The 13,581-nt window shown below is 32.6% G+C and overlaps 1 protein-coding gene across 2 annotated transcripts in view; it reads right to left on the minus strand.

The window, feature by feature from the left end:
- Window positions 1-13,581, minus strand: part of LOC129942397 (neuronal membrane glycoprotein M6-a) — a 60,356-nt gene that overhangs the window by 21,431 nt on the left and 25,344 nt on the right. The gene's annotated exons all lie outside the window — the stretch shown is intronic.

The following is a 13,581-nucleotide window of genomic DNA, read 5'->3' on the forward strand; positions in this document are numbered from 1 at the left end:
ATAACAATCAATGGTTATCGCTCAGCTCAGTGGTCATGAATTGATAAAACAGTTGTTATGTTTTGAATCTGATAAAACAGTTGTGTTATTTTCTGAAATCTGAAGCTGAACAAAACGAAAAATTTGCTGGGCTATTTTCAGGGAATAGATTTAATTGCGAGCTTTGTGAGGGCGCTCGTGTGGAGGTTGAAATCACATCAGTGAGGTGATAGAAATAGAAAATAATTGGCAGTTCAAAGAAAACACATAAATAAAGAGAAGTATTATTTTTGGCGATTTGGTCTCTGATAATTTTAAAGGTTTAAGTTAAACTAAGTAAGCTCAAGCAACATCAAACACAGGTCGAACAATTGTGGAACCATGATTAAGGCAATAGGAACATTACCAGAACTCTATAAGGCTATAAGCATTTTACTAAAAGAATACAATATTTATTCGTCCCTTAATATGGCGGAAACTTTGTAGCGGAATGAACACGTATTTAATCTCCAAAAACTGTAGCTTATTAAATCGCACAGTATTGCCCAAAGAAACAATTTGTAGCTAGCATGGTGTTTGTGATTGAATTGAATTTCCTACTAAAAAATCTGAAGTTAAAGGAGATCATTTGGTCACCATTATAACTTGAAGGTTTGTAAATATTTTTAAGTTTCGTATAGTTTATTAACTTCCTAATAGGAAGATATTGTCCAATATTGTCGGTCCGAGTTGTCGAATTGAAAATTTTGCAATTTATTGATGTTTCAAGGTCACTATAATCTAAATCAAAAACTTTAGATATATGTCTGTTACTATTTTTCGTCATCCATATTTCAAGAGTAGAGATTTTTATTTCAAAACCAAGAAAGATGCAGAAAAAACTTTCAAAAAAAATGGAGTGGGCGATCTCAAGGCAACCTAGTCTGAGATCCAATTAGCGCTGTAGTGCTCCGTTTTGATACCAAAAACTCGTTTGACCTTTGATTGAAAGGGAAAGATTTAAAGAGAAGCTTCATAGCGATTATGTTAGAGCTATTTTGTCGCATTGGGAAAAAAGATTAGGTCTCTAATCTTTGTCTCAGATAGCTCATCAAGTTCTTGAAAGAATGCTTTTCCAAAGCATTTCATTCTCGTGTTTGCCAAAGCAGGACATTTGCAGAGAAAATGGATTATCGTTTCACTTTCTCTTTGGTCACTACAACTACGGCAAAAGTTGTTGTAAGAGATAGCCAACTTCTCTGCATGAACTCTTATAGGCCAATGTCCGGTACAAACCGCAACAATCCTGGCTATGTCTTGCCATGGCCTGCATAGAAGATCGTTTGTACGGGTTTTGGTATAGGTGGGCCATATCTTCCTAGATATAATGCAGTTGGTTAAATTGCTCCACCTTCGGTTTAATTCAGTTTGGTAGATAGACAAGTTTTTACCCTTCATAGCACCAAGAGGAATGTTAACCATTTCCGCAAGTGAGCTATGAAGGGCCGATCCTTGCCTGGCTAGCTCGTCAGCCCGTTCATTTCCCACGATACCACTATGGCCCTGAATCCAGATCAGGTTGAATGACACCGAGGTTAATCGCAAGCTCATCGCGACATTGCTGGACAAATTTAGATGAGGATATGGCCGAGTTAATGGCTTTGACAGCTGCCTGACTGTCTGTAAAGATAGCCGCATTTCGGTTTTGGTTTGGGTTTTGTTTAAGTATTTTACATGCCTCCCTTATGGCCAGCAGTTCAGCCTGAAAAACGCTAGCAAAGTCAGAAAGCCTAAAGGATTTGGCTACATTTAGGGACTCAGAAAAGATCCCAGAACCAACTCCGCACTTTATCTTTGAGTCGTCAGTAAAGATGATTGTGTCGAAACCTATCGACACGATGTCATCCTCTCAATCTTCTCTCGATGGGAAAATAACCTTAAAACCCTTACTAAGGTTCAAAGTAGGAGTGCAGTAGTCAGTGTCTACAGAGATAATATCTGAGGGAATCAATTTCGTAGTGTTGCTGTGACCATAAGGTTTTGACAACCAGCTATTTGATTCCTTCAGCTCAATAGCGCTGCAGCAAACTATGTATTTAATAAAAAGGTCGATTGGTAGAAGATCGAAAATAACGTTGGGCAAGTACGCATGGCCCCTGTGGTGCGCACGCAAGCTGTTCTCTGAACCTTCTTTAGCTTATTAATATTATAGGCTTTGCTAAGAGCAGGCCACCACACAATCGAACCATATGTTAAGGTAGGGCGTACTACGGCTGTGTACGTCCATAAAATCATCTTCGACTGAAGTCCCCACTTTTTGCCGAAACTTTTGCTGCAGGCGTAGAAGGCAACACAGGCCTTCTTAACCCGTACTTCAATATTTAGTTTCCAGTTTAGTTTAGGGTCGAGTATAACTCCCAAATATTTTGCACTGGAAGACAATGATAGGATTTGACCGTTGAGTCGAGGTAGCGTGAAGGGCGGTACTTTAGTTTTGGTGGTAAAGAGCAACAGTTCAGTTTCACTTTGGTTAACTCCTAGTCCACAACTCGTGGCCCAGTTGCTAAAAGCTGACTCCGTGATTTCACTAATCACAGAGGTGTACTTTCCTGAAACCAATAGCACCAAATCATCAGCATAAGCTACCGCCTTCACTCCACATCTCTCTAATTTTACGAGAATTGTATTCATGACCAGAAGCCATAGAAGAGGAAAGCACACCACCCTGGGTTGTTCCCCTACTCACGTCTTTTGTTGCGATTGTATCCATTCTCGAATGAAGTCTTCTACACCGAACTTAACGAGCGATTCTTCTATGGATTCTGTAAGCACCTTCTATGTCTAGGAAGGTGGCAAGAATAAATTCTTTATAATGGATTGTTTGTTTTACAGTACGCACTACCTCATTAAGGGGAGTCTCCGTAGATTTGCCCTTAAGATAAGCATGCTGACAGCTTTCGAGAGGTCGTCCAACTAGGATTTCTCTAATATGGTAATCAAGACTGCGCTCCAAGGTTTTAAGCACAAAAGATGTTAAGCTTATTGGTCTGAAATCCTTCGCGGATTCGTGACCTCGCCTACCCACTTTCGGGATAAAAACTACTTTGAACTGCACTCAGAGAAATAATTTTTTTATTTTCGTTTGTTGCTAAAGAATATCGTTTGAATTGAATGAAAATCGTTTGCAGGAAAGTTAAAATGTTTGCTGCAAAAGAATTTCATTTGTCACAACTGAATTTCATTTGATCCAAATTATAATTCGATAATAGCAAACATATTGCAAAACAACCCATTCGTTTGAAGCTCAATGTTGGTGAGTTCATTGCGGCGAACGTATACATTCCCCACATCTAAACTTCTTGTTGTTTGCTATCAACTGTTTTTGTTAACAGCAAACGAATGAATAGTTTGCAAAGAACCTTTCAGATTGTTGTTTGTTGCAAAAATGTTCTCTTTTAATGTAAATGTACAGATCAATTACAACAAATGAATGAAGACTTTATGATTAAGATTTGGAAAGAGCAAGGGAAAATATTTTTTTGCAAACGAATAAATGATTGCTGGTAATTCTTTTACTATTAAAATGGGAAAAAATTTTTCAAGTTTGAGACAAACACGTTAAGCCGTTCAGACAAATGAATTATTATGGATTTGAGTTTCTGCAGAAGAAATTGCAAAAATAATTTATTTTTAATTTTGAACTTAAATTGTGTAAAAATAATTTTTGCAAAAATACTAGAAAATAAACATTGCAATTCAATGTAAAAATTCATAATTTTTTTTTCAGATAGAAATTGTCTAGTTTAAAATGATAGGTTCTTATTATAAGTAGCTAGGTACTTAATTTCATTTGAAAAGATACATAATTATATTAAATGATAAAATAGAAAAGTTGTGTTCAACAAAGGAAAAGAATGTATATAAATATATGTACATATGTAGATATCTATCTCTTGTTTATTCTATGATTACAACAAATACCCATGTATGTATGTACATATGCATATATGTTTATATTAATTAAACACTAAAGAATTACTTTCATATTCAAATTTACAAGTAATATCTGCATACCTACCAAGGTTTCCTACGGGCTCAAGAAACACCCTCCACCTCTAATGTACCCATAATGCAAAACATAACATACCATCTTACGAAAATAAACGTTCAGTATTCTTAAAAGCAGAAATCAGCCATATTATATTTTGCTTCTGCCCATCAGTTTTCTCAAAAACAAAAACAAAGTTAACTTAACTCACCCAAGTAACAGTAAATCATCATCGCCGTCGTCGGATGGGTACACACACACACGTCGTCCTTACTATTTACCGTTCAACCGCCACATTTGGTTAGCAACGAAACGAAGCTAACAAACAACGCATATGCATACATGCAATAATTGAAATTATTTTGGGAGGGAAACCTTTATGATGGCTTCTTTCATCGTATGAAAAACAGTGATGCTACATAAATATTTAAAAACAATAAACAAATCCCACTTTATTAGTCGTAGGCACATACTATATGCGCAAGCAAAATTGGTTCAACAAAAACATAGAACTGTTTTTGATAAAAAATCTATCCCCACTGATTATTACAACTGACAAAAATTGTAGAAAAAACGGGTTAAATTTTGATCATGGTAAGAGTTATTGAAGAGATTTTGCTGTAAAATGTATCAAAAACAAATTGAATCACATTGTTTCAGATCAAAAAGGTTACTGTTAGAACCATATTTTATGTTACAATTTATCAATTACATTACCTATGCTTACAAAGAAAATTAGAATTTCGTTCAACTTATTTATTTTTTTCGATATATCATCACTGTTATATCATTTCTTCCTCGTGCATCCAAATAGAATTAAGTGTTACCTACCTTAGAGCTTAGAAGCAATTTGAGCAATATAAGATTTTGCAAAAAAGTGACCTTGCTTGGTTTTTATTATTTAATTAGGTAATATATTTTTCTGATTTTACAAGTTAGGATCAGAATGTTTGTATTCATTGTCCACTAACACTTTCAATGAACTATTTCACAAGTCCAACGAAAACGGGTTTGTGTTAAAGGGTTAATGCAAATTGATAACTAGAAAAAACAAGGTTGTTACTGCATTCAAAATCTAATCCTGTTGATAGGACATGAATTATAAAAATTCCTTATAATCCTTATTAGGTATATATAAATATAACAAAAATATAACATTGTATTACTCCTTTTTTTTCGTTCAAGACTTAAAAAAAAAGACTTCAAGTAATAGTTAATTTTTTGCTTTAATCGGAAATCTACAAAATAGAACGTATATCTTCTAAGAAGAGAGACAGTTTTTTATTAAAAATTTCTTGGAATTTCTTTTTATCGATCAAGGTATTAAGTTCATTTATAATAAAAGAATTATTTAATTTGTATTTGTTTTTTTATAAACATAAAAGATTAGAGAAAGTAGATATCAAACATTTTCATTTTCGTCGTTCGTTCAAAGTTCTAAATAAACTAAGAACTGTAAAATAATAATAGTTTTGTATATAATTTTTGATCATATGCAGTGTAAAAATGCAATACTTGTTACAGAGGGTAACACTGAACCATAACTAAAAGACAGAAGTATAAGTATATCGCGCATGCATACAATGCGTTGCTTTCGCGCCAAAAAGGTAAGTCCGCACTAGGTTTCTATAGATTTCGTATATGGAATTAATCACTTTTTGAATAATTCTTTTGAGGAAGATAATGCAATAAACTTGCGTGTATAAATATAAAAATATGATGAAACATCGACTTATGATTCAGATATAGGTAAATCAAAATGACACAATGGTATAAAGCAATTATGCCAAAAGCATAAAATTGGTTTTACATTCTTGGTTTTTTTATTTCATAAATCTTAAATTTAGTCGGAAAACCATACGAGTCAGCCCAAGAAATTTGTTCTTTCTGTGTGGTTTTCTTGTCAACCAAAAATACTTTCCGACTTTAGAAATGTATTCCAATACAATCAATTAAATTCCAAATCAATTTCAAATAATTTTAAAGCACTGCCTTAAGCCTAGTACATACTTGTGAACCATCTCGTGAACCCATACAAATTTCAGTTTTTGGTTCACCCGTGCTTTGCTCGTGAAGCTGAGTGGAGAACAAAGTGGGGTTTCGTTCAAGGGCAATTTACGTGCAAAATGTACGGGAACTGTTGGTGAAGCTTTGACATTTGGTTTCCACATGTTCACAACGTGTACTCACAAGTATTTACCAGTGAACAATGTCAAAATGTCACTGGCGAACGTTCACTCCACGAAGAAGTATGTACTAGGCTTTACAATAAAAATGAATCTCGGTTTTTGTTAGAGTAGATCTCAAAATTGAAAACAACCGCCGCAAATATCTTTTTTGAATAATACTTTTTGTTAATTTTAATAAAATAAGTTCTTATGCGATAAAATAACAAACAGACTCAAAAAAACTATATCAAATTGTATGTCACATATTAATATCGTCATACAGACTTTGAAAATTTTTGAAACATAATTAAAATGTTCTACATTAACTTATAATTTAAAAAAAAAATTATCAACTACCTACTCATTTTTTATCGTCTGAAAAACTATATATTGTGTGGACGGGGTGTTATGCCAAAAAAGACCGCGTTTAATTGTATGCCTTGCGTTGCTTCTATGGTTGCACATGCATCGTCAAACGAATGTAATATTAGTGTTACCTCTGTTCAAAAATAATGTGAAGAACAAAATTATATTTATTTTATACTTTTTAGAACAGAAATTAAATTTCAATTGTCTTTTACGATAAACTATGTAGGTACGTGCGTGAACACAAGTAATTATTAAATGTGGCAAAGAATAATGTAGTATCCATTTAAGTCTGATATATGTACATGATGCCAAATGTGCTATCAAATGGTTTATAAAAAAAATTATTTCAGAAGAGTGTATTTATAAGATTGTTTGGCCAATTAGTTAAAATGCAATTGAAATCTATAAGCAAAAACACTGATTTAATACAAATTTTAAAATTTGTATAGACAAAAGCAAAATTATATGTGAAGGTAATAATTGGATTTCGTTTATGAAAGTATGTACTTTGTTATGTATTCAATTTATACTTTGAGAAAAGTTAAAATGTATTCAAATGTATTTTTAAAAAAGTTTCCAATTCAAATTTTATTATTAAGCCTATGTGTGAAAATATTGATTAAGATGAGCATTGAATTTCCACACGGCAACACTTGTTGAAGTCTGTCTATCAGTTTGGAATACTTTTAAAACGGTAAAACCTTTATGTTGAGTCGTGTGCGTCTGCGCTGAAGCAAATAAGTTTCATTTCATGTCTGGCAGTGGTATGGTAATGAAAGAGTGAATTTTTGTTTTCAGTGAAATATTATTATTTCAATTTTCATTTTATCAATAAAATAAAATTGTTTTCAGTGAAATATTATTAAGAAATTTAAGAAGGTATACTTCTTTTTATTACCACCGTGTACTAAAGATTATCCTCGGTAGTGCGTATAAAAGGATCATCAAATTCAATAACGTTCTCTGAGTTAGTCAAATATGGTGAGTATTAATTACTTAAACAAGCATTATATTAAGCATTAAAGGCTAATTTCTAATATCTTTAGTCATAGATCAATTCAACATCGTTGGAAATATAAAATTTTACGATGCAAAAGCTTCCGCTTATATCTCTGACGAAGACGTCGTTGATTACATAATGCAGTTTAAATCTTCTCCAAACTGGACCTTAGGAGTGCTGGACCATAACGTTGATGAAATACCAGGTAAAATTTAGTTTAAGAATTTATGATCGATTTTTCTCCGTACATTTTGACGCCAATCCGTGTGTTAGTAGACTTCACAACAGAGCCATCTAGGCTTTTGTTTTTTTTTTGTCAGTAATATGATTTTTTAAGTTTTGTAGGTCCTTTTTCGAATGCTTTATCTCTAAAATCTTATTTAAACTCAGGTTGTATTAACTTTTTTATAACTTTTAGGACCAGTTAATTCTTTCGTTCAGAAATTGAAAAATAGCATAAATGTTTTAGATACCTGCATAATAAGAAATTCCGTCTAGTCCGAAATTTTAAAAGTATTTTAGAATAAAACAAAGGCAAAGGCAAAAACCTGTCGTATTTCACTAAGCTCTAACCTAGGTGCATTGAAAATCGACGACATTTATGTTTTATATATGTCGTTGTTAAAAAAAAGTAATTCGAAGTTTCCATGTCGAATTCCTATGCTTTGAATTTTACATAACGCTTTTGCTCAATCAAAATTGCATGATTTGAAGTTTTTACACTTTCACATTTACACATTAGTGTATATTTTTAAATATGTGCTTATTCTATTTAGTTAATGTTTGCGACGACAACTGCGAAGCTTTTAAATTTATCTAAGAGTATAACGAACCATTCGATGAAGTTCTTGAAAATTGGAAAAGAAGTTTTGCAGTAAGATGGAAAATTTTGGAGGACAATAAAGTTGAAACTGCTGATTACCTGGCTAAATTTTCAATATTTATACTCAACAACAGTAATATTTTCAAATTAGTGAGTGCATTTAAAATTGAAAGCATAGTTCGTTTTATTTGTTATTGAATTGAATGTCTATTTACACTTTTTAGAAGACTCACAAATTTTGCACCCGTACATTGCCTTAAATATAGATTGGCGAATCTGTAAGAAGGTTTTAGAAAATGGAAGCCATTTGAAGGATCCTACCGTTAAAAAGTGGATTACTGCAAGCCTAAACTGTTCCGAAGGTACAACCAAATACTATTGTCTATTATTTATTTGTTCTGTTTATAACATAACTTCCTTTTTAGAAAATAGAAACGCTATTGGGCTTCTAGTACTACCGTACTTATTTCCCTCAACAAAAATAAAGGCCAGGCAAGGAAAACAAAGTTTTAATTCGTCAAAACTATATTTCGAAGTGAGTATTTAAATGAATGGACATTCCTTAAAAAAAAATTAATTGAAAATATTTTGCTGCTAAAATTATTGTTACAGTTTGCAATAAATAAAGCCTATTCAGCCCTATCATGAATTCCATCGTAATCGGAAATTTGTACGAATCCCGAAAAACTGTATCATGAAATCCGTTCGTAATACAAAATTGTAAGCAATTTTCCACTACGAACGGATTTCATGATACAGTTTTTCGGGATTCGTAAGAATTTCCGATTACGATGGAATCCATGATAGGGCTGATTAACTCTAACAAACATTTTAATAGTAGATTTGAACATTCAATTCATAATATAGCCTTATAAGTATCGAATACAATATAAAAGCAATGTTTTATTTTAAATTTGTAGATTTGGGGAAAAGCTGATGATTTCGAAAGACAGTTATTAAATAGCAATGTCGCACTGCTACCACGAATTATATTTGTGGGAGAATTTAATTGTTTGAAGGCGTATGTAACGCTAACGAATAAAAAATATGCCTTTGAGAATCCTCTTGATGCTGTCCAACAATGTTTCTATATGTATCAGACATTACATATAAAATATCCTGCTGAAAGCACGTCTGTGTGGACTTTCATTCAAATTTACATCTTTAATGTCAAAATCAAATTTGACCAGCAGAAAGCCGATTTGGAGAAGTTTAAAAAAGTAAATATTATATTGAGATATCGTATGCATGACTTATTAGAAGGAGTTTGTCATTATGACATTAGTATTATTTTGAAGTACCTTATCTTAAAAAAAGAATAAATATACTTAAACATCAATTCAAAATTTCAAATTTATTATTAAATGAAAACGAGCTTTTTTTTAAATTTCTACGATCATGGCCCAACTTTCAGGTAAAATCATCTGAATATTTTAAATTCAATTTCAAATCATCGGAAAATATTTTGAAAGTTTAATTGATAATTCTTTAATACATATAGCTTTATATAAATGAAATTTAAATTGTTAACTTCAAATCTATACAAGTATGTGAAGTAAAATTTGATTGTTTTAATAAAAAAGGAGTTACAAAATAAACTTTTATTTATATATTTGAATCAATAGATATGTGGAATAGAAAATGTGTTTGTATTTAATTGGACTTTTTGTAACTTGAAATTAATGATTTCGCAATACTTGTAGTTGAATCTGTATAACCTCTATTTTAGTGTCATAAAATAAACTAAAGTTCTGAATAACGAATTGTGTTGCGAAAAAAATCTAAGAACGAATTATTGAATTGATAAACACTTATGCACTTGTTAGAGCCCAAAATACATAATTAATTTAGTAATTTAATGTTGAACAAATTTTAGCAAAACTAGAATCAGTCAACAGTAATTACCTGAAATAAAAATGTATCGAGGGCAATAGCAACTGAGTCGATCGTTTATTAGATAAATAACTAATATATAATTCATTTACACACCAACGCAATTCGTTTTCTGTGAAAGTTTAGTTTGTTTAGCACAAAGAGCAGATTTGCGAGAGGAGTGTAGGACAAACGCATACAATTCAAACGGAAACGAATGATTTATTTGATTTAAACGCATTATTTGTTTGCATCAAACTAATTCTATGTTCCACTCAAAAGGTCCTGTTCTTTGCCACAATCGTAAGATACGGTTGCAACAAATGTAAGTATACAGAATATTCCTTTGAACCTACTCCTTGATTCGTTTGCCTCAACCGCGAAAATTGGTAGCATCAAACGCACAATGTCTTAACAGCAAACGTGCAATTCGTTCACAACAAACTCTTGGTCGTGAGCCACAACTTGACATTTCGTTAGTCATAAATGAATAAATCGTTTGCTTCAAACGAGTAATCCGTCTGCCACAACTTGAAACTTCTTTTGTCATAAACGAGCCAAACGATCACTCCAAACGTTTGATTCATTTGCAACAAAGTAAAAACTTGTTCGCAAAACCTAATTATTTATTTGATACAAACATTCGATTTGTTTGCGACAAAAGATGAAATGTTTACTGCAAAAGAATTTAAGAATTTGCTGCAAACTAAAATGAAAAATTCTCCAGCAAACGAAAAAGTCGATTGGGCAATTTTTTCGTTTGCCGCAATCGATTCGTTCTCTCAGTGTGTCTCCACGACATGGGCACATGTTTGAGAAGGAGATATCCTTTGAAAATTTGTTCCAGCCATGGAGCTGCCGCATCATGCAACTTTTGAAGCATAACTGGCAGTATGCCATTCATGCCTGGGGGTTTATATGGAGAAAAAGTATTGATGGCCCACAAAATATTTTCTCTGGTTATAACGGAATTGACTTGCTCCACATGAGCTACGTTTAGCTCTGTGATTTCAAGCGATTCGGGGTTATCACTCTCGCAACCCGCGACTTCATCAGTAGCTCAAGAGATTCGGCTGGAGAGGCTGCCCAGGTTCCATCAGGCTTTTTAAGAAAAGAAGGATTACAATGTTCCTTCGATAAAAATTTTGCTGAGCAAAGAAAGAATCTTTAATTTGTACAGCTACTCCGGTCAATGCGACGATCTACAATGTCCCATAGATTCTCTATGAGATTGAGATCAGGGGACTAAGCTGGCCACTTCAAAACGTTTATTTTATTTTCCAAAAAACAATTTTGCACTATCTTAGCCGTGTGTTTTGAGATGCCCTTAAAGGGGAATATCCACTTTAAGGGCATCTCTTCTTCCGCGTGTGACAGCATGATGTTTTGAAGGATGTCTTTATACATAAAGCGATCCATTATGCCTTCTATATTATGAATTGGGCCGACTTCAGCACAGAAAAATATCCCCAGACCATAATATTTTCTTCTCAGTGTTTTATTGTTCCTCTTGTGAAACGTGGGTTTAATCATTGGTCTTTAGACCTGCGGACTATCTTTTTAAAATCGGAACCCTGCAGATTAAACTTGGACTCTTCCGAGATGAACACCGTCATACACTTAGCAACCGTCCAGCTTTCGTGCCTCTTTGCAAAGTCGAGTCTTATCCGTTGGTTTTTTTTATAGAGATCAATGGTTTCCTTAGAGTTCTATACCACCGTCCACTCTTCGTTAGACAGTCCTACTGGACACAGACAAGAATAGTTCACTTCTTATAGTTGTGGCAGATATAAAAGGGTCCTTTTTAACCACCCGGGCTATAGTCTTTTAATTTCGTAGTGTTTTTTTTGTTTGGTCTGTCACCACGATGTTTGGTTTCCAAGCAACTTGAATTGGAAATCAGCTTATTATTCGCGAAATGACGGAATAGTGAATTGCGTATTTTTTTGTTATACTGGTCACCGATTGACCTGAATTAAAATCCGCAATTATCTTCTTTTTAAAATCTGTGGGATATTTGTTACAAGCCATTTTCATACATTTTACACTAACTGAAGCATATCCTCGGAACCCAAAAAAACCTTTAAATCTATTAAATTTTAATAATTTTATTCAGCTATTGTTTTGTCCAACATTGTATATAATGCTAAGTGATACCAAATTAGTATAATTTTGAAAACAAAATCAATTAACGGCCTTTTTTTAAATCAAAAAACTTTGTCTAATCGAGAGAATAATTTTATGCAACGAAAAATAACGTTTTGAAATTTGCTAATAATTTTGACAAAAATGGAAGTAAAGGTTTTTTGTTTTCCGTAAAAAATTATGTTTGATTCAAATATTTTGACAATAATTATGTAAAAGTATTGCTTTCATAATGATTTTATTCTGTGCAAACAATTATTGTTAACGTAAAATAAAATTCTTCTCTTAAGAAATAAAAACGTTCAAAAATGTTACTTAAATTAATAAAAATTGTTTTTCGACTTAAAAATTTGGGAACAAGAACAGATTTCGACATCTAATTTATTAATTAAATCACTTAAAAAAGAAAAACCAATTGACAACATTTATACAAACATTAACTTTTAAAAGTCAACATTTTTATAAATGTGGAATTTTCAATTTTTTCTTTTTAAGGGACAAAAAACCCTCGCAGTAAATCTACTAAGTAAAACCTCATCTTTTTTCAGGATTCGTGAGATCGTTTTTTTTAGTAGGTATTTTAAATATATGTTTTTTGTGTTAAAAAAATCTGTTATTATTTTTAATAAAGTGCCAAAAGTTCTTAAACGGATTCATGTCCGGACCGTTTCCTGGCCATGGAAGCGACGAGATCCTGAGAGATTCCTTACTATTTTTTACTTGAACATAACATAAAGAACTCATCAAAACTTCAAAACTTTTGAAAAAAATGTATTATATTAAGTTTAACAACACCGATTTGGCTCGCAGGCATGGGATTGAGTCATCTTGGAAAATAAAATTTCCGGAATGCTTGGAATATTGCTCCAATTTTGATAAAACATCTTCATTTATAATGTTAATTTACAGTACCTTCCAGCACAATAATGGCAAAATGACATTATTGAACGTGGAGCTTTTAGATTAATTATGGTGATAATACCATCATAGAATCATTTACGTCGCTCGCTTTAACATCGTTGTAAAGTTTTTATATTTTCGGTTTTCTTGTAGTTTCTTGTATAGCCTTCCTCCCCTTAAAAAGTTCAAGCATAATTCTCGCGCTTCCAGGAATGCTCATCAGTATACATTTGAGCCCTACTTCGGTCATACTGTCAAGTACAGAGATTTGTTCTTTAGCTTTACTACGCGAATGCGA

The sequence above is a fragment of the Eupeodes corollae genome, chromosome 1, assembly GCF_945859685.1.
Source record: "Eupeodes corollae chromosome 1, idEupCoro1.1, whole genome shotgun sequence".
Taxonomy (NCBI): Eukaryota; Metazoa; Arthropoda; class Insecta; order Diptera; family Syrphidae; genus Eupeodes; species Eupeodes corollae.